Source organism: Harpegnathos saltator, unplaced genomic scaffold (assembly GCF_003227715.2).
Source record: "Harpegnathos saltator strain DR-91 unplaced genomic scaffold, Hsal_v8.6 scaffold115, whole genome shotgun sequence".
Classification (NCBI taxonomy): domain Eukaryota; kingdom Metazoa; phylum Arthropoda; class Insecta; order Hymenoptera; family Formicidae; genus Harpegnathos; species Harpegnathos saltator.
Window position 1 is genome coordinate 1,879,101 of NW_020229890.1, and position 20,399 is coordinate 1,899,499.

The following is a 20,399-nucleotide window of genomic DNA, read 5'->3' on the forward strand; positions in this document are numbered from 1 at the left end:
TGGATGTGGTAACATTTTGGCTGAATTCAATTCTCAAATAAACCAAACAAATAAGCAAAAGAGATGATATTTGTACCTATTTTACGGCGCGTGTATCACATTGCTCAATATACAATGCAAAACAATTCGCACTGTGAATTATACTTGTTTTCGAATAACGAAAACAACGTTTACTCGGACAAAAATCATCTTTAAGCTATTGCGAGGGCTCTCATTACTTTCCCGCGACCATTTCGCGGCCATCTTATTTTAGCGCGCGCGCGCAATTAGATTTCCTTAAATAAATCATATTGCAACATCGACGTCAAATCAACGCTGCTCATTATCTCTAGACTTGTCTCGCGCCTCGGAACAAATTCAATCGGACGTGGTGTCCATGTCATTGTTTGAGTCACTCGCGCCTCTTCAGAGATTTCCAAAATTACACGCGAAAACAAACAAAAAGCTTGCGCCGAAGCTTCACGACAAAGACCAAGAAAAGAAAAGGAAAAAAACGAGGACACACGCGCGAAGAGACTTCCTCGTCTAGACGCGCGCAAAGTCGCCGAGCGAATTAAGGCTCTATTATTACCGTCATCATTGTCGCGGCGAAAGTCCCAATTAAGCAGCCAAGTTCTTCGGTCTCTTCCTCGAGGCCGAAGAATTTCCGAGGAATTCGCGGCGGGTGCGGCTAGGTGGTCGTCATCAATCCACGCGCATACCCGGTGACAACTACCGAATTAGTCGGGCGATCCGTCAAGAAGCGTATTTCCGTGGGTAGGCGTACATTATATCCATCGTCAGCGGAACACATGGCGCTCTGCGTCCGGACACGCGCACGCACCCTCGGTGCGAGATGGGAGAACGATGCGTGTGCACAGCAGGGCCGAACCTCGCGGCTCAATTTCCTACCAGTTTCGCCAAGCTCCGAAGAATCGAAGACGCAATATTCTGAAAAAATATCGGAAATTAAGATCCACGGTCGCGAGCACGGTTTGTTCTCTTGGAGACCACTTCGTTCAAGGAGATCGAATTCTCCTGGGATACCGCCTGGGATACTTTTTCATCGCAACGGACGACGTATGATTGTGATTTGAAAAACAAAGAACATCTGCAAGGATATTTCAGTAGCCGAGACCAAGGTGAATCCGTGGATACGAGAAACGGGACAAGGTAAGGTCCTCTCGTCCACTTCACACGGTTTGACTCGAAAATCGCGGCGACCGTGGCTCGGCTGATTAGCCACATACCGTCATCGTCGAACATTATTTTCGATTTTTGCAACTTTTTGCACTATAAGCCGGCATTGTAATTGTTTCTCTTCTGAAGATTCTCACTGGTATCTTGAGATGTGTTCAAACTATGTTTTGGTCGCTTCTGATTACATACTTAAACTATGTTTCGATTCTCTCTCTGTTCACTCGTACAACTAGACCGTAATACGTACATAATATCGCCAACACAGATTCTCCGGCTCGGGAATGGCGACCGTAAGAAGATCTTACCTTGTTCCGTTCCTCTACGGACCTTGGCCGAGACATGCGACTTCTTCTCGCTCCGTCGCGAGTTTCGTGCGTAAAGATTCGACGTTGGACCCCTCGCGCCGTTGCGAGTCGTTGCGTTACTCCGATTGCTTCAAGCTCTCGGAGAACAGTGGCGATGTGCGCGGAGACACTCGCGCCGGCAAGAACCGCGAGAAACGGCACGCAACTCTCACGTGTCGTTAAATTTCTTGCACGATTCCAGCTCGGACCGCTTGGGGACGCTTCATGTGCGCTGCGAGTGATAATCCAAGGACAAGTAAGTTTACCGCTGATGTGTACGCAACTATGTCGAAATCTCCGAAAGAATGAGATTTCCTTGGAAATTTTCTGCAAAATCCAACCGCGTGTGATTCGTGCAGGAGAATAGCAAAGCTTTCAAATCAAGAGGGGTGTACGTGGAAATGATTTTATTACGTAGTAATTTGGAAATTACTTTCTTCGAGAACCCACTTCCTGTGATATACAACATATCGGAATCCTCTTCATCGCATGCTTTGCCTTCTCGCATGTTTATGTACACGTTTACCGAGAAAAGGGAAATGTGTAATTCTTATGAGTACGTATGCGCAGCTCCTGCCGAACTCGCCGAGTCGATGCGGCCCGCTTTCCGCAGGACCACGGAAAATGACTCTCGAAAATGAGACTCGATATTTCTTCGGCCGGCAAAATCGGCCGGCTCGATTTCGCGCGCGGGGAAAAAGGAAGTCGAGCGGAGAGTCACATCATCGAGACAGCACCGAGATCCTTCGATCCGGGAGGGATTTTAATTCATCGTCGCGCGGAGGCTCTCCCCTGCGAAGGCTCTCGCCGAAAGTTCCTGAACTTGGCGCGACGTTTCGCGCGGATATATCCCATATTACAATTTCTCCGGGAATTGCATCGCCTGGCCGCGGGTGCCGTACCCGGCGGTTTCAACCCTGGGCGTGCTACACGCGTGCACATGCCGCGGTGGCGGAGGAGGATGAGGACGAGGATGAGGATGAGAGGTGGAGAAGAGCCGGGGGAGAAGGAGGCAGGCCGGCACTCGTAATACATACGTGCATCGTGCGTGCAATGGCCCGTAAAAGCTGACTGGCTGCTCGGCACCCGAGAGAAGAGGGATGCAGCCACGCCAGCTATGTTAATTAAACGCGTTTCTAGCCCCCGCATAGGAAATCGGAGAAAAAAGAAGAAGAGCCGCGAAGGAGGAGGAGGAGGAGGAGGAGAAAGAAGAAGAAGAAGGAGAGGTAAGGGGGAAAGAGATGGCAGAGGGAGGAGTAGAAGGAGCACGGAAAGAGAGAGAGAGAGAGAGAGAAGAGAGTAAGTGAGTAAAAGAGAGAGAAAGAGAGGGAGAGGGAGAGAGAGAGAGAAAGAGAGAGGAGTGCCGGGCTAATAACACGTCCCATACGACGAACGCACGCCACACGCCCGTCTTCTTCTACTGCTGCTACCTTCTTCTTCTTCTTCTTCTTCTTCTTCTTCTTCATCATCTTCTTCTGCCTCTTCTTCTGTCTTCCCGCTCGCACCGAGGCCGTCCTTTTGCCGCGGGGAATCGAGCGACGCCCGAAAGAATCGAGAGCGGGCCGACCGACCGACCGACCGACCGACCGACCGACCGACCGACCAACCGACCGACGGACGGACGGACGGACGGACGGACGGACGGGCGACGAGCGTCCGAGGGACTTTGTAGGAACTGGAGTGAAGGCAAATTGGAGTATTAATTATCCCGGCGAGTATGGTCGGGTCGATTTGCTCTCCGGCCGGCGCGAGGGAGAAAGGGAGAGAGAGAGAGAGAGAGAGAGAGAGAGAGAGAGAGAGAGAGAGAGAGAGAGAGAGTGAGTGAGAGTGAGAGAGACAGAGCGACGGGGCGACGGACAGAGATTGCGTCTTGACGTCTTCTCAAAGGGTTGAAGCCCCGACTTCTCTCGTCTCGCGAGAGGAGGAGGAGTCCTTCGGCCGCCGTCGCCGCCGCCGTCTCCGCCGTGATCGTCCGCGCGACGAGCGCGGCGGATAATCGCCGCGGTTTAGATAGGCAGAGCGTACGCGCGAGCTGGAAAAGCAGCGGCCGTTTCCAGCGGGATACGCCTTTCTTCCGCCGGCGTACAGCGAGGCGTGTTAATTGCGCCCGGTAATTGCCGAGCGACGGGACGGCTCGTGGTATGTGCGCCCGTGTGTGTGTGTGTGTGTGTGTGTGTGTGTGTGTGCGTGCCTGAGGTAAGATGTGAGAGGGGGTCGGGAGGGGAGGTACAAACGGCCGATCGAAATTAGCCGGCTATTAACGAAAAGCGGCGGTAACGCGTAAGCGGGACCAAGCGGCGGGGCGGTCACCAGGTCGCGAAGAAGCTCGGTAGATTTGCACACCTAGACTGAACGTTCCAGCCGGAAAGGCCGCGGAAACGCCTGAAAGGAACATGCCGCAGGCCGCGTTCTTTTTTCCTCGATCTCTGTCTTCAGCTTCGTTCTTGTTGCGGGAAGCTGAACGAAGATAACACGCCCGCGAGCGTACAGCTGTCCTCGATATTTCGCCTCCGAATCTCCCTCCCTCTCTCTCTCTCCCTTCCTCTCTCTCTCTCTCTCTCTCTCTCTCTTCGACTAAAAAGACGCAGCCTACGAGTCTGCGAGAAGCACGCGCGGACGCGCGACGAAGCGGCGAAGACAAGAAGGCCGCGACCGATCGCACTCTGTCGTCGCATTCGGCGAGGAAATCAAAGCACAGCGCGAGCGCGATCTGCTTCGTGCGCGCGTTTGACTTCCTTTCACCGCGCTTTCCAGCGCGCCGCCCTTGATCCAAGTATTAGGAGCTGGCAGGCGGCCGGTGTCATTTCAGGAATATCGTCTTCTGCCACCGCGTTCTCTCTCCTTGACGAGCCGCGCGCCGCGCCGGCCCGCGAAGCTTTCTCTTTCTCTTCCTCCCCCTCCCCCCCGCGGCGGTGTCGCGCGGTTCCGCCGGCCGGCCATACCTGGCATTCGCGATTCGCGCGGCGCCTGAGCCGCGCCGCGTCGTTCCACCTGTTACGATTTGGAGACCGTCATTTTTTTCAGGAGTCCGCGCGGAGCCTCCCTTCCTTTGTCCCGTCGACGAACGCCGCCATCGTCCGAGTCATCAATTTATTATAACGAGGCGCGCTCGTAGACATTTGTCAGAACATTATGTGGTCGACGCGCGATGCGCCGCGGCTGTAATAATTCTCGATGCGCGCGCGCTGCCACGGCCCGGTTCTCGTCCGTCCGTCCGTCCGTTCGTCCGTCCGTTCGTCCGTCCGTCCGCTCGGCCGTCCGCTCGGCCGTACGTCGCGAAACAAGTTTTTCAGTAATTTCGCCGCGGCAGACCGGCCCTCGCCGCTTGTCTGTCTTTGCTCGCTTTGACAGCGTCCCGTTGTGGATAATCACTTCCTGAGCCTAATGGCCTAACGGAAAAAGAGCGCTCGAAAAAGCGGCCGATTGTCCTCGAGAAATTAATCAATATCGCCGCGGGTCACAAAGACCTCGCGCGCCTTTTAACGCCGCTCGGCAGGAAGGACGCCTCTCTCGCGGTATCTCGCGTCGCTCCGGTACTCGCCGGTAGACGCCGCGCCGGTAAAAAGCCGTAGACGCGTCTTAGCGATTAGCGGGTCGACGGATCGTTCTCTTTCTCGGCGGCTCCGCATGCGTCTATTTTTATTCGCCGAGTGTGTAATAATGTCGGGCTCTCCGATGCCGCCATTCGCCGCGACTCGACCGGGCCGTGTATCATTTATATACTTACGATAAGCTCGCGGGCGCTCTCGTCGTGATATTCATTCGGGCTCGGCTTGATCCGACGTTCTTCCGCGTTTAGCGTCGGGATCATATTGCGAAACTTCTTATTTTCAGCATCGGGATTAGATCGCCGAACTTCTTATTCCCAGCGTCGAGATAAGATGGCGAAACTTTGCTGCTCACGGCGCCGCTCGAACTTCGAGCCCGCTCTCGCCGTCGAGGAGTCAGGAGTCGCGTTTTCGGAGCCCGGAATTCCTCCCCCCGTTGTGCGCAAAAAATCCTGCCGAGAGCGGCTCGAGAAGGCGGTCGAAGTCGCGCCGCCGACAAATTAACCGGCGAAGGGCTGTCGCTCGCCGTGTCGAGGGGGCCGGCGGGGGTGCGTGAGGATGTCGGAGGGTCGCGCGCGGGCCGCTTCAGGGAAACGCACGTGAATCGGCTCGGGGAAAGGAAGCGACAGAGTGCACATGTCCGACGGGGGCACTTAATCATCGGGGAAATTTTTCCGTCGACAACTGATTAGCCGCGCCCGAGCCGAACGGCTGATTAACACGTTTCACATCGCTCCACCCTCGCGCGAACCCTGAAAACGATACGGTCGCGTCGGAAAGCGCGTCACTTCCGTCACAAGCCGCGTTATTTTTATCGTGCGAGTGCACGACGATGAAACGGGCGCCGCCGTCGGCAGCCACCACCGTCGGGAAGCTCCTCGACGGACGACCTCGATCCGATTTTCAGGGAATCGATCTTTTTCTCGCGGAAATCCTTTCTTCAGATCGATCGTTTTCTGCCCGATTTTTGCACAAACCGACTTTCCTCAATGGAGGGTGGAATTTCGATACGCTTCTTCATCGGTGTGTTGCGGCTGATGAAGAATTCAAGCGGGATCAAGAGGACTCGAGGGAGTCGATTTGCGCGAAGATCAATTGCTGGAAGACTTCACTTTCGAGCGATCGATTTCCCGAAAATCGAGTCCCGAAAATCGTCGATCGAGCAGCGAGAACGAAGAGATCCCGCACGTTGACGTTCCTCAGCGTGATTGTTTCATGACCGCGCGGCGCCTTTGACGTAACAGTTAAGGTTGCCAAATCCAAAAGTTAAAATTACCGGACATTTCTGCTTTGGTAACAAACCCAAACAAGACTAAACCGGACAGAAATAATAATCATAACGTTACATTAAATACAAAATATGACAAGAATTTATTTACAATATTAATTTTATTAATCTCCAAACAATTTTATAAATAATTTTATAGACAAGATTTGATTGAATAAAATAATTAACTATTACTTTTTTAATATATATGTAATGATGGATCGGCAGATCATCCACTAGATGGCTTTTCGTGGCGCTCGATCGTTTGTAGGCGTTTGAAACGGAGAAACGTTGCTAAAAAAATCTGAACTCTCATTCCATTGATTGGATATAATTTAAAAACCGGACATATGACGTCCGGTTTGACTTAGTAACCGGACACTGGACAGGACTTCTGAAAACCTGATAGCCCGGGTCAAAGCCGGACAGTTGGCAACCCTATAATCGCAGCGCGAGTCGCTCTGATTTGCGCGTCTTATTCCGGCAGCCTTTCGGCGAGCGAATTCGGAAAGCACACACCGAGGGCGCGATATGAGAAGACGCGCATTAAAATGCAGCAAAAGCCAACGCAATGTAATATTTTCATCTGCGGAAATCGAGATTTATCTCAACAGCGCACCTCCCAATCTCGGCAGAGAGAAACACCCTGTGATCCCTTTATCGGCGGCAATTTGGTCTCTCGTATTTTTTTTGTCTCTCTTTCTTTTTTTTTTATTCTCCCGCAATGTCGAATACAAGGAGGCGGCGAGGGGGGAGGGAAGGGGAGAGGGAGACCAAGTGACACAACACCATCGACATGACACGCGACAGGCCGCGATCGTTTTTTGTCACTCTCCGAGCGGCGCTCGGTCTTATTAGCGGGCGCTATTAAATTTCACGCAATCATAAATAATAAATTATTACGGCGGGCGTGTATCGGCTCGCTCGTGCGCCGATAGACGAGGATCGGCCGGCGCGACGCATTACAATCAACGTATATTTATTATGCCATAATTAACCGGAAATTGTTGTTACGTTATTAACTAAATAATAATGCATGCGCGCGCGCGAGCGACAAATGGATGAAGTAAAATTAACGACCGGCGCCGTGCTATCACAATTATCATTATTATTTCCATCGCGCGTTTTTCTGTTCCGTCCCGCCGTGCGCGAGCGGAAGCTCCGATAAACACCGATAACGACTCGCCGACCGCCGTATTGCCGAGCGGTTTTCTCCGCGCGATGTATCCGCCATGAGAGCGGCCTCGGCTGTCTCGAAGTTCAAGAATCGTTAACGCGACCGCGACGAAATGATAAATCTGCGTACGCGCAGTGGGTAGGGAAACTTCGTGCGCGGAATTTCAGCGGGCGGGAAAATTTATTCCCTTCGTTATCGCGGAGCCTCGACAGCGGCGGCGGCGGCGGCGGCGGCGGCCTTGAACGACGGTATCACATATCTTTTGGAATAACGCACAAATATAAATGTCGCGTTCCACGCGACGGCGCAATAATAATTCCGCCGAAAAACGGGCTGAATCTTTCCGAGGGACGGACGGCCGAGGCGGGCAGGAGCGCCGCGACGCGTCTCGCGTTTAAATATCCCTGCAGGGATTTTTCGAGAGTTCCTCGGCGAAATAAAGGGTTGAGCTGGCGTGCGTCGTCGCGAACTTGGTTCGTTCGATTAACTTCGAGAGCGGAAGAGCCGTTTTTTCGTCGTAACGTTTCACGAATTATCATTTATCGTAATGCGCGGGATGGCGATGACGAGCCGCCATTCTCATGTCACCGCGGCGACAAATTTATCCGCGGGATACAGAAATTCTTCAGAAATATTCTTCTCCCACTAGCAACTTCTCTTCTTCTCCGATCGTTCCCTCGATTTGGCTCGTGCGATTTTCAGACGCAGCAGGCTGCGCTGCTTCACGAAGTCGCGGCGAACTCTCGATATTCCAGTCGAATGATAATTTTGCAAAAACCGACATTGTGTCCCGGTAATTAGTATTCCGCCTCGCCGACAACAATTATGGCGTATTAGCATCGCCGCGCGGCCGTGGCTGTTCGCCTTCGCCTCCCGAGCCGGCGAAGGCGAACAGAAGAATATTATGTCCTTTTGTCGGCGGCGCGAAGCCGATTTTCTCACGGTGTTCACGTCGAGAGATAATTAAAGCGCGTCTCTCTTTGGGAACGGGCACGCGGACGCGGAATTGGCGGTGCACGCAACGTGATTTTCGCGAAATAGTTTTGCGGTCAGCCTATTCGCGGTCTTTGAGAGATCCTAATGCGCCTCGAGAGTCCGTTTCTCGCTACGCGCTTACCGAGAAGTCCGCTGTGAGATACCGCCGCGTATATTACCTTACGTAACATCTCGGCGAAGCCGGCGGCTCCCGTTGCTTTTCGATCGGGAATTAATAAATGAACGCGAGGATACGCGTGTAACAATGTGTCGAGGGCGAGAGGGAGCGGCGCAGGCAAAAAATATGCAAAAAATAGGATTGACAGTGATAAAATGTCGATAAGGGAAAATTACGCGAGATATCAATTGTGAGAGGAGTTAAATGGTAAAAGAAATTTATATGTACGTGTATAAATTATATTTTGTACATGTGTACAAAATTTATGTAAATTTCATTCACACACACACACACACACACGTATGTATTGCTGGGGGGATGTTCACGAGGGGGAAACACTTTAATGCGTACACAAAGAAAAAATGGAAAAAAAGGATGATAATCCCATAATTAGAAGGGCGTATGCAATCCACGAGATCGCGCACGCGGAAATTTATGAGTCTGTTTTCTAATAACGATATAACATGACAAATTCAACTGCATAATGGCTGCATAAGTGAGCAACTTCACACGTTTATCAACAACATCTTCCTCCTCAGTATCTTCCGAGGGGAAGCAGGTGACTTCATTCGCCTTGAACACGGCCGAATCCTCCCGATTTGAATCATCCGGCGGGATTGATATATCGGCGCATACTAATGAGAAATTTTTTCGTAAAACGTGGCATTATCGATGAAAAGCAGTATTTATTAAAACAACTTCAATAAAAATATAGTTAGCCCGCGGTATATATGCGGTATCGGACGGGATAATAATTATAGGCTGAGCAGCATGATTAATCGCCGCAGGTACAATAATTTATTGTCCCGAGTAGTACTTCTCTGCTACTTCAGCACTAACATCTTCTTCAATGGGCCGTTACGGCGGATGGTAATTGAATATTTGCATTTTTAGACGCGCGCAGGGGGTAGCAGTAGTTTAACACACAGGCAGAAACAGGGAGCGCAGGTAAAAAGTCGCTCTTCTAATCGGGAAAACGACGAGGAGATTTACACGCCGAGCGTGTATTCGTCATTTTTCGGTGTGCGTTATTACTTGTACGAAGTAACTATATATATTTACTTCAACTCCGCTCAATTTTCGTCCTCCTTTTCGCCTCATAAACACTCACAAGTTATGAAACAATTTCGCGGGGCACTCTTCGGAATTTTCACGAAACGCGAGCTTGAATCTCGTCGTCGCCGGATAAGCTCCCTCCCTCCCTCTCTCTCTCTCTCTCTCTCTCTCTCTCTCTCTCTCTCTTTCTCCTTCTCTTTTCCCACATCGCGCACGCGAGAACAATTTTAAATATATTCCCGTAAAATATCCTTCCGACATTTCGCCCCGATTAAATCCCGTATTCCACGCGCGGGCGTAGAGCGCGGTCTGAAAAAAAGTAGAAAAAAAGAGAGAGAGGGAGGAACGGCGGTAGAAAAAGAGGGAGGAGAGGGGAGAAGAGAAGAGGAGAGTCCCCGGGACCTCAATCTCCCTCAAATCCGTACAAAGAGAGTGCAGAGGCAGAGCCGTCGCAAATGGCGACTCCGAATTCCCTCGCTTCTCCCCCTCGCTCTCTCGTCCGCGCTCAAAGAAAATATATTTATAAAATTCATGCCCGACGTGTCCGCGCGGCCCGGTTAATCGGTTTCCCGAGAACGTTGATCAATTTCGCCTAGAAAGAAGGCCAGAGAGGTAGAGAGGACGAGAGAGAGAGAAAGAGAGAGAGAGAGAGAGAGAGAGAGAGAGAGAGAGGGAGAGAGAGAGAGAGAGAGAGAGGGAGACAGAACGGAAGAGAGAAAGAAACGCGCCCTCTCGACGAGCGAACCCTGCTCTTCCCACCTTCGGCCTCTTCATCACCGCCCACCCTTTTTTTCCACCTCCCGCCACCCTCTATCTGTCGTTCTCCACCCATCCCGCACCGCTGTCTCTCCTTTTTCAAGTCGCCAAAAAAATGCGCCCTTCGGGCAGGAGCTTCCGCCGTTCCAAGACGCTCTCTCTCTCTCTCTCTCCCCCTCCCTCTCTCTCTCTCTCTCTCTCTCACTCCCTTCCCTGCCTCGTCCTCTCGTCCTCATCTTCGCCCTCATCCTCCCCTCCGCCCCTCGCTACCAGCGATTCCGTTCTCTCCTCTAAGGACACGCGAAGCAAAAGCGAGGCGCGTCCGTGCCCGCAGCTCCGAAAGCTCGAGTACCTCGCGCGTGTACACGCGTGTGCGTAAACAAACGCGCAGCCGAGAGAGCGCCGATGGATGCAAACGCGCGCGAGCGGATTCTTCCCCTCTCGCTCCCCGGCCTCCCCCCCCTCCCCCCGCCGACCTGCCCTCGCCCTTCGGCCTGTGTTACGTTACGGAAAAATAAGTACACGAAGCCACCTAGGCACCCAGAAGAGAGATCCACGCTCTTCTGGCCGCGCTCCGGCATCTCGCCGCGTGTCTCTACGGTCCTCACTTTTCCCTCTTTCTCTCTCTCTCTCCCTCTCTCTATCCTCCTCCTCCTCCTCCTCCTCCTCCTCCTCGTCCACCTCCCTCTCGAGCGCTCGCGCGAGCGCGAGCACGCCCGTGTGCCCGCGTGTCTGCGTGCACGTATATTAGGTACCTGCGCGCGTATATATGGGTACCTATCTATAGGTACCAAATGGTAAATGAGAGGGTAGACGCGAGGTCCGGACGCCCGCAGCTAGCGGCGACCCAAAGCTTCGTCTACCGCGGGGCTGTATGTGCCACCGCACGTACCGGGTGGCCGAGAAGTGTCGGCATTTTTTCGCCCGCGCCCGACGCAGGGCGCGACCGTGGGCGAGCGCGCGTAGGATAGGGTTGCCAGAGGGGCGGGGAAGGGAGGGGGGTAAGGGAGGAAGGAGGGGAGGGGGCGATCAGAGGGTGCTTTTGAAGCCGCTACGGGGTTTTAGGGCAAGGCCGAAACGCTCACGCTCGAATTCCCGGCGTTCGGCGACAATCGGCGGCGGTCGCGCGACCGCGACAACGGCCGCTCGCTTCGGCTTGAATTGAGTTGTTGAACAGCGTCGCGCACGCCGCAAGCTGAACGCTCGCTCTCCCCGATGTGTGTTAATGATGTGTAATCGAAATGTTCTCACGCGGAGGTGTGCGCGAAGATTGCTCGCGATATACGCGGGGCTGAGAAGAAGCTCCGACGAGCAACTCCCCCGCCGAGGCGAGGAGGTGACTCTGACTCTGAGAGAGAAATGAAAGAGAAGGCGTTGACGCGAATGAATGGAGATGCCCGCATCCGCGCGCGATTTGTCGCGCTCCGAAACACGGAGTTTGCGTCTCGAAGGGAGCGCGATCGTGTCCACGCTCCTGCGTAAGTCGGATAATCGAGAAGGAGGAGGGAAGCCAAAATTGCGAGCTGAAAATCAATCTAAACACGCGTGTGAGATCCGTCGTTCGCTCGGGAGAATGTTCCGCTGAGCGGCGCTCAGCCTTCAGCTCGCTCGAAACACCTTGTATTTCGATTGAGGGATCGCGCTCGATCGCGTTCGCGTTCTCGTACACTCGGATGACCCGAAAGAAGAGGGGGGCGGGTGGGGGGGGGGGAGTTTGCAACGATGAGCCGAGAGATAGACATGACGTTGAAACATCCTCATTATCACGCTCGCGTTATCAGCGAGATGGATTATCTTGACTGCCGGCTGGCAGGACGCGAGAGAGCGACGATATATTGAAAATAATGGCCATGGGGTTAATACGATTCTCCCCCGCTGCCTCTCCCGATTCATATAATTCATCGCATCGCTCCGCCGCAAGACACGGTAGCATCCGCAAAATTTTATGGAAAATCCCGGTTTCCGGTCAGCGCGCGTAACGCGGTCGCGCGCGGTTATGAAATCGTTAAGCCACAATGCCGATATTGGAGCAACTATTTGCAGTATTTACCGCGATGCTGCACCAACAGTGACGGCAGCGGCGGTGGCGGTGGTGGTGGTGGTGGCGGCGGCGGCGGCGGCGGCGGCGGCGGCCACGGCGCCGGCAATAGCAACGTTGATGCACGCGTGCGTTCCGCGTGCGCAAACGCGCGCAAATTGGCAATCGGCACGCGGGCGGCTCTCTCTCGCGGAAGCCTAGTTGAAACAAACAAACGCGAAATGAAAGGCGAGCAATTTTCGCGAAATCGCAAATGGCTAGCGCGCGCGGGCGCGCTCCAGCGCGGCCGCGGCTCCAGAGATGAAAAATTTTCTATATCGCGAACTATTATCGTCGCTTTAGCCGCATTCACGGCCGACGCGCGTTTTCAATCGCGCCGCCGGCCCGTTGAGTGCATTTTGTTCACAATTCCGCGACGGGGCCGGGGGCGGAAAGTGTATCCCTGGCGCGGGGAGGGGAGACGAGAGGGAGGACGAAAGGGTGGAGCAGGAGAGGACGCGCGGGCGTGGAGAGATAGAAAAATTGCTACGGCCCGCGCGAAATTTCATATTTTCCCGCCGTACGATGAGCGATAATTCAGAGGCGTACCGAGAGGTGCATCGCGCGATGACGCGTATGCGATAACTCGAGGAAAATGGGGTAGAAACTGCGTTCCGTCAAAAAAAAGCGACGAGAGAGAGAGAGAGAGAGAGAGAGAGAGAGAGAGAGAGAGAGAGAGACGCAGAGATATTTGCACTCACGCGCACGTATACGGGGTGATACCCGAAAATCGCACACCGGGGGACGCGGCGATATAATTAAATGCGTCCGAACGGCCGCCGAGTGTAATCGAACGGCTATCCTGGGAGTCCGTATTACATAAAATGATTCATTTGTATTTATATTCGCTCTGTCGCTCTCTCTCTCTCTCTCTCTCTCTCTCTCTCTCTCTCTCTCTCTCTCTCTCTCTCTTTCTCGCCGTGTGTCGTCTCGTTTCGACGTGTATATGTATTAAAAAAAATATATATTTGTGTGTATGCCTTAAAAAGGCTCTCTCTCTCTCTCTCTCTCTCTCTCTCTTTCTCTGTCTCGCTTTCTCATTGCGATTTCGATTAAGTCCGCGGAAGATAATCGGCAGATACGCGAAAGCGAACAGTCGTTTAATCGCCCGCCGCTACTATGTACGACATCGTGAAACCTCGCTTAATCCACGGGTTTTTGGCACGGCAAGCAATAACGGCGCTCCTAGGTCGGTATATGTGGTCGTGCGAAGAACGATTTACGGTAAAAATTTCTCACCACGGCCACGTAATAACAGCAATGGCGACACCATGGCCGAGTGGTATCGAGGCCTTCACCGGTGCAGTGGACACATCAGGATATCTTTGTCTTTGTCGAAGAGCAAGGAGAGACACCGCGTGTTCCCACCGGATAAATCTTTATCCGTCGAATCTCGTTAATTTATTATACACGGCGTATACATCCCGCCACACATACACATCCCCCATCCAGTTCGTGTCTGCCCGCTGGAGGAATATCCCCGAAATAAGAAGGAACGTCGCGTCCTAAAGAATATCCCCCTTCCCTCGTGCCCTCCCTTTATTCGGCATTATCTTCCCTCCCGAGTTCGGCCGCGGTGTTCCCCCCCCCCCCACCGTTCCTTTTGTGTCGTCCAACAGCAACGGCGAAAAGATATTTTCATCGCGCCGCTTTTCGCGCGCCGGCAATGGCAGGCGTCGTCGCCGCGGCGCGGCGGCGGCGGCGTGTTCTCGTTTCGCGACGGGGCAATCTCCGCAGAAACCGTACACATTCGGCCCGGTGGAAACCCCGGAAAATCCGGCACGAGAAATCTCGCTGTCGCCATTCCGCACGCACGTGCGACTCGGGCTTTTCGCCGACGTAACGAATGGGACCGTAGCCGGGGCTGTAAGGCGCAATCTGGCCGACCGATCTTTCGCGTTGCGGGATCAGAGCCCGGTGATTCGAATTGATTAACTTCCTCTCTTTTCCCTCACCCCCTCCGCCTGCCTACTCCCTTCGCTCCTCCCCGCGCCTCGCCGCGGCGTCCTCGCGCGTCTCCTCCTCACCTCGGTGGAACAATAGTTGGCGTTCGCGCGCGAGAAGCACCGCCGTTTCCACGCGCGAATCGTAATTCCTCTGTGCGGGACGATTCGATTTGCATTTCGATACCCGTTGCCGAGATAAAAAAGTGCGACGGGCTGCCGGTCGTTCGTCGTTTAGCTCGCCGCGGCCGGTTTGCAATCTCTGCGCGTCCTCGCGCGTTCGTTAAATAAATGAAGATTGCGCCCGTACGCGCGAGTTGCCGCTATTAAATTATGACGGAGCGGAATGGATTCCGTCGCGGCGACCGTAAACCGAGAAACATTTCGGCCGTCGCCGCGTCTTCGAGCGCGATTGCTCGCGCCCCGAGCCTGCTCGTCTCGCCGGCTCGTTCATGCGGTTATTAATTAATCGGTTACTCGCTGATAAGATAACGTCCACCGATCAAACGCGGCTGGGACTTTGCGGGAATGTTCTTTGCCGGCGCGTATCGCGGGGTCTCATTCGATCGAGATGTCCCGCAGTAGAGAGAGAGAGAGAGAGAGAGAGAGAGAAAGAGAGAGAGAGAGAGAGAGAGAGAGATGTAAGTGTTATTTATTGTTATTGCGCGTGCAGATTGCCTGGCTTTTTAATTGCAGCGCAGTTTAGAACGTTTAGATAGTCTCATTGACTGTGAAACGCAGTTTCAACGCACGCCATTTCCAACAACTTACTCGACTCAAGTCGCAATGAAATGATAATCGTGACGATTGGCCACGAACAGAGCGCAAAATTATAAGAAAAAAAGCCGCGAGTAAAACAATGGTCGCAAATGTTCGTCATGGAAAGTGACTCTCTGTGTGATGTTAACGTCGAAATGTTACTCTCTCTCTCTCTCTCTCTCTCTCTCTCTCTCTCTCTCTCTCTCTTTGCACACGATAACGATCTTCCTGTCGCTAAATAATATCGAATTAAGTGACGCCATAGTCTCGCGTGGAAATCACGAGGAACGGCGGCGCGGCAGAGGAATTCGCGGTGCGCTCGCCGGCTAAACGACTCGAAGGGCGCGCTTCATAAGCGTACTTCATAAAGTAGTTACGGATTACAAGTTAAGGCCGTCGTGTAACGCCAAGTATCGACTAGCTTCGCTCCTTCGCTCCTTTTACGCGCGCTCGGCGTCTCCCCCGGCTTCTTCCCGCGTTGTCTCCGCGACAGCGGGGATAAAATATTTCGTCCGGCAGTTTTGTCGCGAAATGACCGATCAATTTGCCGCTCGCGGACCGACGCGGCCGTGTTGCAATTTGTCGCCGGCGGGGTGTCGGGATCGACACCTGTTACGATCGAGGCGGGTAGCCTCTCGTCGGGGATGTTAAGTAGCGTGAGACGCGCGACGTCGGGCCGTAAAACGTGCCGGCGAGGGAATCGCGGCCGATCGCGGCCGATAAATAGTCGGCCGAAGGAGCGGCGAAGGAGTTGGTAATTAAAATCGCGGGCCCGGCAATCTGCCGATGTCCGCGATGTAAATCCGGTCGAATCGACTTCGTGCTCACGACACCTGTCCCTCTCCCCTCCCTCCCCCCCCCTCACTCTCTCTCTCTCTTTATTGCCGCCTGTCAATTTCTCTTTTTTTCTCCGTCGCGCCGCACCGCGCCGCGCCGCGCACAAATCGTGACTCCTCGCGCGCGATCCGCATGTCGTCTTTCGGCATCGCGTGAACCATCGTCAGCTACTTGAAAACGCTCATTACACGCTGCGAATCCGTTGAGAAGCGCTCGACGGTGATTGACGGTGATTCGCCGCCGCGTCGTTGCACACGGACGCGCTTCCCTTTGAGTTCGGACGGCCGCGTTATTTAACCGTACGCGACGGCGGCGGCGGCGGCGGCGGCGGCGGCGGCGGCGGAGTGCGGGGAAAAATGCGTCGGGAGCATCTTGCGACGCGGTGCGCGGTGCGCGCATCCTGAATTACAATGCGGCCCGTGTGCGTGTCTCGCAGGGGCTGACGTTTGATTGTAGGTCGCGCTCTCAAAAATCCCAAGTCAGAGGTGATACTTTGAAGTGCGCGACGAGCGCGACTCGTCATGAATCGACTAATTAAAGCCACAGAGAGCGCCTCAGAATCCGCGTTGTCCGAGAAACTCGGCCCGCGGGTTGAAAGTCGAAAGACAACGTGAGGATTGTTCTAGCGACGACGATGTAGCTCGCAACGTTACATTTCGTAGGCGTTAGAAACTCGGCAGAATCGACTCCAGGATTGAACACGATCGCGAAAGATTTAACTTCAAAAGCGCGGCGTCAAGGGTCCCTCCATTCTCTCGCCGATAGCGTCATCACCTCCTTTCTCTCTCCCTCTCTCTCTCTCTCTCTCTCTCTCTCTCTCTCTCTTACATTTCGTATTCCGCTGCTGGCGGCTGAAATACCCGGATTCTCGCGCGGCGATTTTCAAATTACGTTCCCATAAAATTGCTCAAAATCCGGGCGACACCGAACGGCGTTGAAAATTGCACGTAGGCGGAGCGCGCGCCGATAGATAATGAAGACGGAGCAGCTCCGCGGCTCCGATTTCGCCTGGTGCGTTTAATTAAAGGAACGAGCGGAGCGCGCGCGCGCGCGGGCCACCCGTTACATCGTTTGTTTACGAGCGCCTCCGTGAAACGCGAACGCGCGAGCGCTCCGCGTTATCAATGGCCGAATATTATTCGTCCCTATTATCGTTCGTCGTTAATTCCCTACCGCGGAGCACCCTGTCGAAGCAGCGAATTCATAAAAAGATATACGCGGCTCGATTTCCCATCAGCGATTTTTGCTTTACAGCCGTCCCCGCGCTGTTATCAGTGTCGCGAGCGAGCGAATAACAGCGCTCCGCAAATAATTGCGGGGAATTAATAACTGCCAGAACTTAAGTGCACGCGCATAAAAACGAAGCGGTCTTCTTCCTCGCCGATGTCTCTATTTGCATCGCACCGGGTTAAATAGTTGCTTGCGACAGCCGACGCCGACGGCGGAAAAATCAGGCGGGCCTCGAGGAGCGGCGCTCCCGTTTGACGATAAATCGATCATTAATATGCGCTAATAATCCGCATATTAGCGTACGCGCTCGCGCACACAGCGACCGGCTGAAAATATTCGGACGGCAATTTGTAAATGGAACGCGACCGTGAATCATTGTAGTCGGATATATATATATATATATATATATATATATATACGGTAACGTTTCCCTTCAAATTGGATTTATGTATACGCTAATACATACGGATTTGTTCATCAATTTCGACTTCTCGCGGCGAAGAGACGTCCGTTATTATTATTGACTCGATGTAACGCCGCCAATGTTGTCGGTCGAAGAGTATAGCGGATCGCGATGTTACTTTCCCCCGAGTCCACGTGTGTGCACGTTCGAAAACGCGCACGTCGGTGACATTAAACGGCTCATGATTTATGGAAAGCCTAATATTCCGCGGACCGACAGGTCGCGTTTACCTGCAAGGCAACAGAGCCGGTGCACCTGTTATCGGTCCGTTCAGTATCATTCAATACGATATATTATCAAATCTTGTCCCGTGACCGGAGGTGGTCGGAATGCCATTTCGGAATGGACGACAATTACGAGCGGCGTTATAGAGCCCGGCCTGACATACAGTGTAAATCAAACATAGGATGTTGCGATACGTACGTACGTACGTATGTATGTACGTCGCGTTGCCGTTTATCGCGATTTCCTGCGCACCAGCGTCCGAAAATTACCCGCCTCCCTTCGACACGCCGCGAGAACCACCAAAGATGCTTCTCTCATCGAGAGAGGGAGAGAGAGACAGAGAGAAAGAAAGAGAGAGGGAGAGGAGAATCGCACCTGTCCTCGTTTCACCGTTTGGCAATTACAGAAGATGAAATTGATCGCGAGATGAGATTTTCAATATTTTCTCATGCGAGAGTGAGGTACGACGCTTCAAACATGATTAGCAAGAGCGAGAATAATTTTCCAAGCGCCTGTCTAAGCTCAGAATTGGAGATTAATTAGTGAGTGCAGTAATAGATGTCAAATCAATATTGGACTTGGAACGAGCAATATTATTTCGCATCTTAGACGCGCGGGACGCGCGAGTCGCGTTCCATACCACGGGAAATAGCAACTTCTTTCTTCTATTTCTAATCCACAGAGAGCCTGACATTCTTTGCTCCACTTTGACGGTATTGGTGTGTTAATGGGGAATGCAGTGACTACAAAGTCCGCGCATGTCGACTGCACGGTGCGTGACAGTCGCAAAATCTCGTGAGGAAACATCTCGCGTTACAGATTGAACGGCGCGACGGCCAAACTCTGAAAGAAATCAGAGTCGTATACGCGCATCGAACGAAACGATTTCTCGAAAATGTAGAAAATGTTCCGCGCGCCTTTCATGAAGATGAGCGTTCATTAATATTCCTTAAAAAGAGGATCGGTATCTTTCGAACGCAGAAACGCAGAACAAGGCAGAAATTGCCTCGACCGAGAGAAGTATGCAACGTAAAAAAAAAAAGAAATATATATATATATATATATATTTAATCTATACACAAAAATTCAGCGTGACGCCCGTAAGCTCCAATTTCGAGTGGCCGAAATTGGAATTTGGTTGCTAGCCCCGGTCGGTCTTGAATAATTTTAATTTTTTCATTGTCAAATGACCTCGGCAGCTTCTTCCGCTCCGGCTCCAGCAAGGTCCATCCTCTCCTCCTCCATACCTCCTCCATGCAATGTCGATGGACACATCCCGGCGAGATTTCGCTCACGCTCAGGTGCACTCAGGTGAGCACGTTTGGCGAATTTCGGCGGCGGACACCCGTTATAGCACGACCCGTGTTCCCGTCCACGAACACAGCCGCGCCAGGCCGCGGGACTATATCGGTGTAAGAACGGTCGGTCGATGGGATGAGAGAGAGAGAATCGTCGTCCGGACCCGACGTCTACCCACCGAGTTGATAGGTTGTTCGAGCGAGTGAGGAGGAGGGTGAGGGTGCGAGAAGGACGAACGGAGCGTGGAGAGGGTGTGCGAGAGACGCAGAAACGACACGGAAGAGAGCGAGAGAGAGACGACGGTAGAGGCGGTCGAGCGGCGAGATAGAATTAGAGGAGGATGGCGAGAGACTTTGCCCTGGTCGTTGGCGGAGGATGAAGCGAGAAGGGAAGAAAAAGGGAGTACGAGGGTGGAACCGGCGCGAACGAGGCGAAGAAGCGCGGGCGTGAGCGAGAGGGAACGCTTGTGCATGCGTGTACGTACGTACGCCTGTCACGTGTATGCGTGTGTACGTGTGTATATATATATATATATGGATGGAATGTGTGTGTATGAACGTGTGTGTGTGTGTGTGTGTGTATGTGTGTGTGTGTATGTGTGTGTGTGCGTGTGTGTGTGTGTTGTGTATGTGTGCGGTGTGCATGCGCGTGTGTATCACACTACGGGTAGGAGGAGGTGGAGCGAATAAGAGAGAACCGTGTTTCGTTTCGTTCGGCTTCGGCTCGCGGCCTCGGCTCTTTCGTGCTCTCGGCATGAAACCTAGAAGAAGAAGAAGAAGAAGAAGAGAAGAAGAAGAAAGAAGCGAAGAGGACGAGAGGAGGATATCTCTCGTACGCGCCGGAAGAAAGAGAAGAAAACCGCCGCGGAGGGACGGGCCTCCAAGTAGAAATCGTCCTACTGTGGCCTGCTACTACCTGCGATCCCGCGGTGAATCCGCCTTCCTTCCAGGATATCCCTTCCTTCCTTCCTTCCTTCCTTCCTTCCTTTCTTCTTTTCTTCCTTCCTTCCTTCCTTCCTTCCTTCCTTTTTCCTTCCTCTCTTTCTCTCTTCCTTTCTTCTATCCTTCCTTCCTTCCTTCCTTCCTT

The 20,399-nt window shown here is 53.0% G+C and overlaps 1 long non-coding RNA gene across 1 annotated transcript; it reads right to left on the reverse strand.

The window, feature by feature from the left end:
* Positions 1 to 368: 368 nt before the first annotated feature.
* On the reverse strand, positions 369 to 1,657 carry LOC105188522 (uncharacterized). Its single transcript, XR_850200.2, has 2 exons — positions 1,485 to 1,657; positions 369 to 930 (listed from the first exon to the last, which is right to left on the reverse strand). It is a non-coding gene; the product is annotated as an uncharacterized LOC105188522 (long non-coding RNA).
* Positions 1,658 to 20,399: the final 18,742 nt, after the last annotated feature.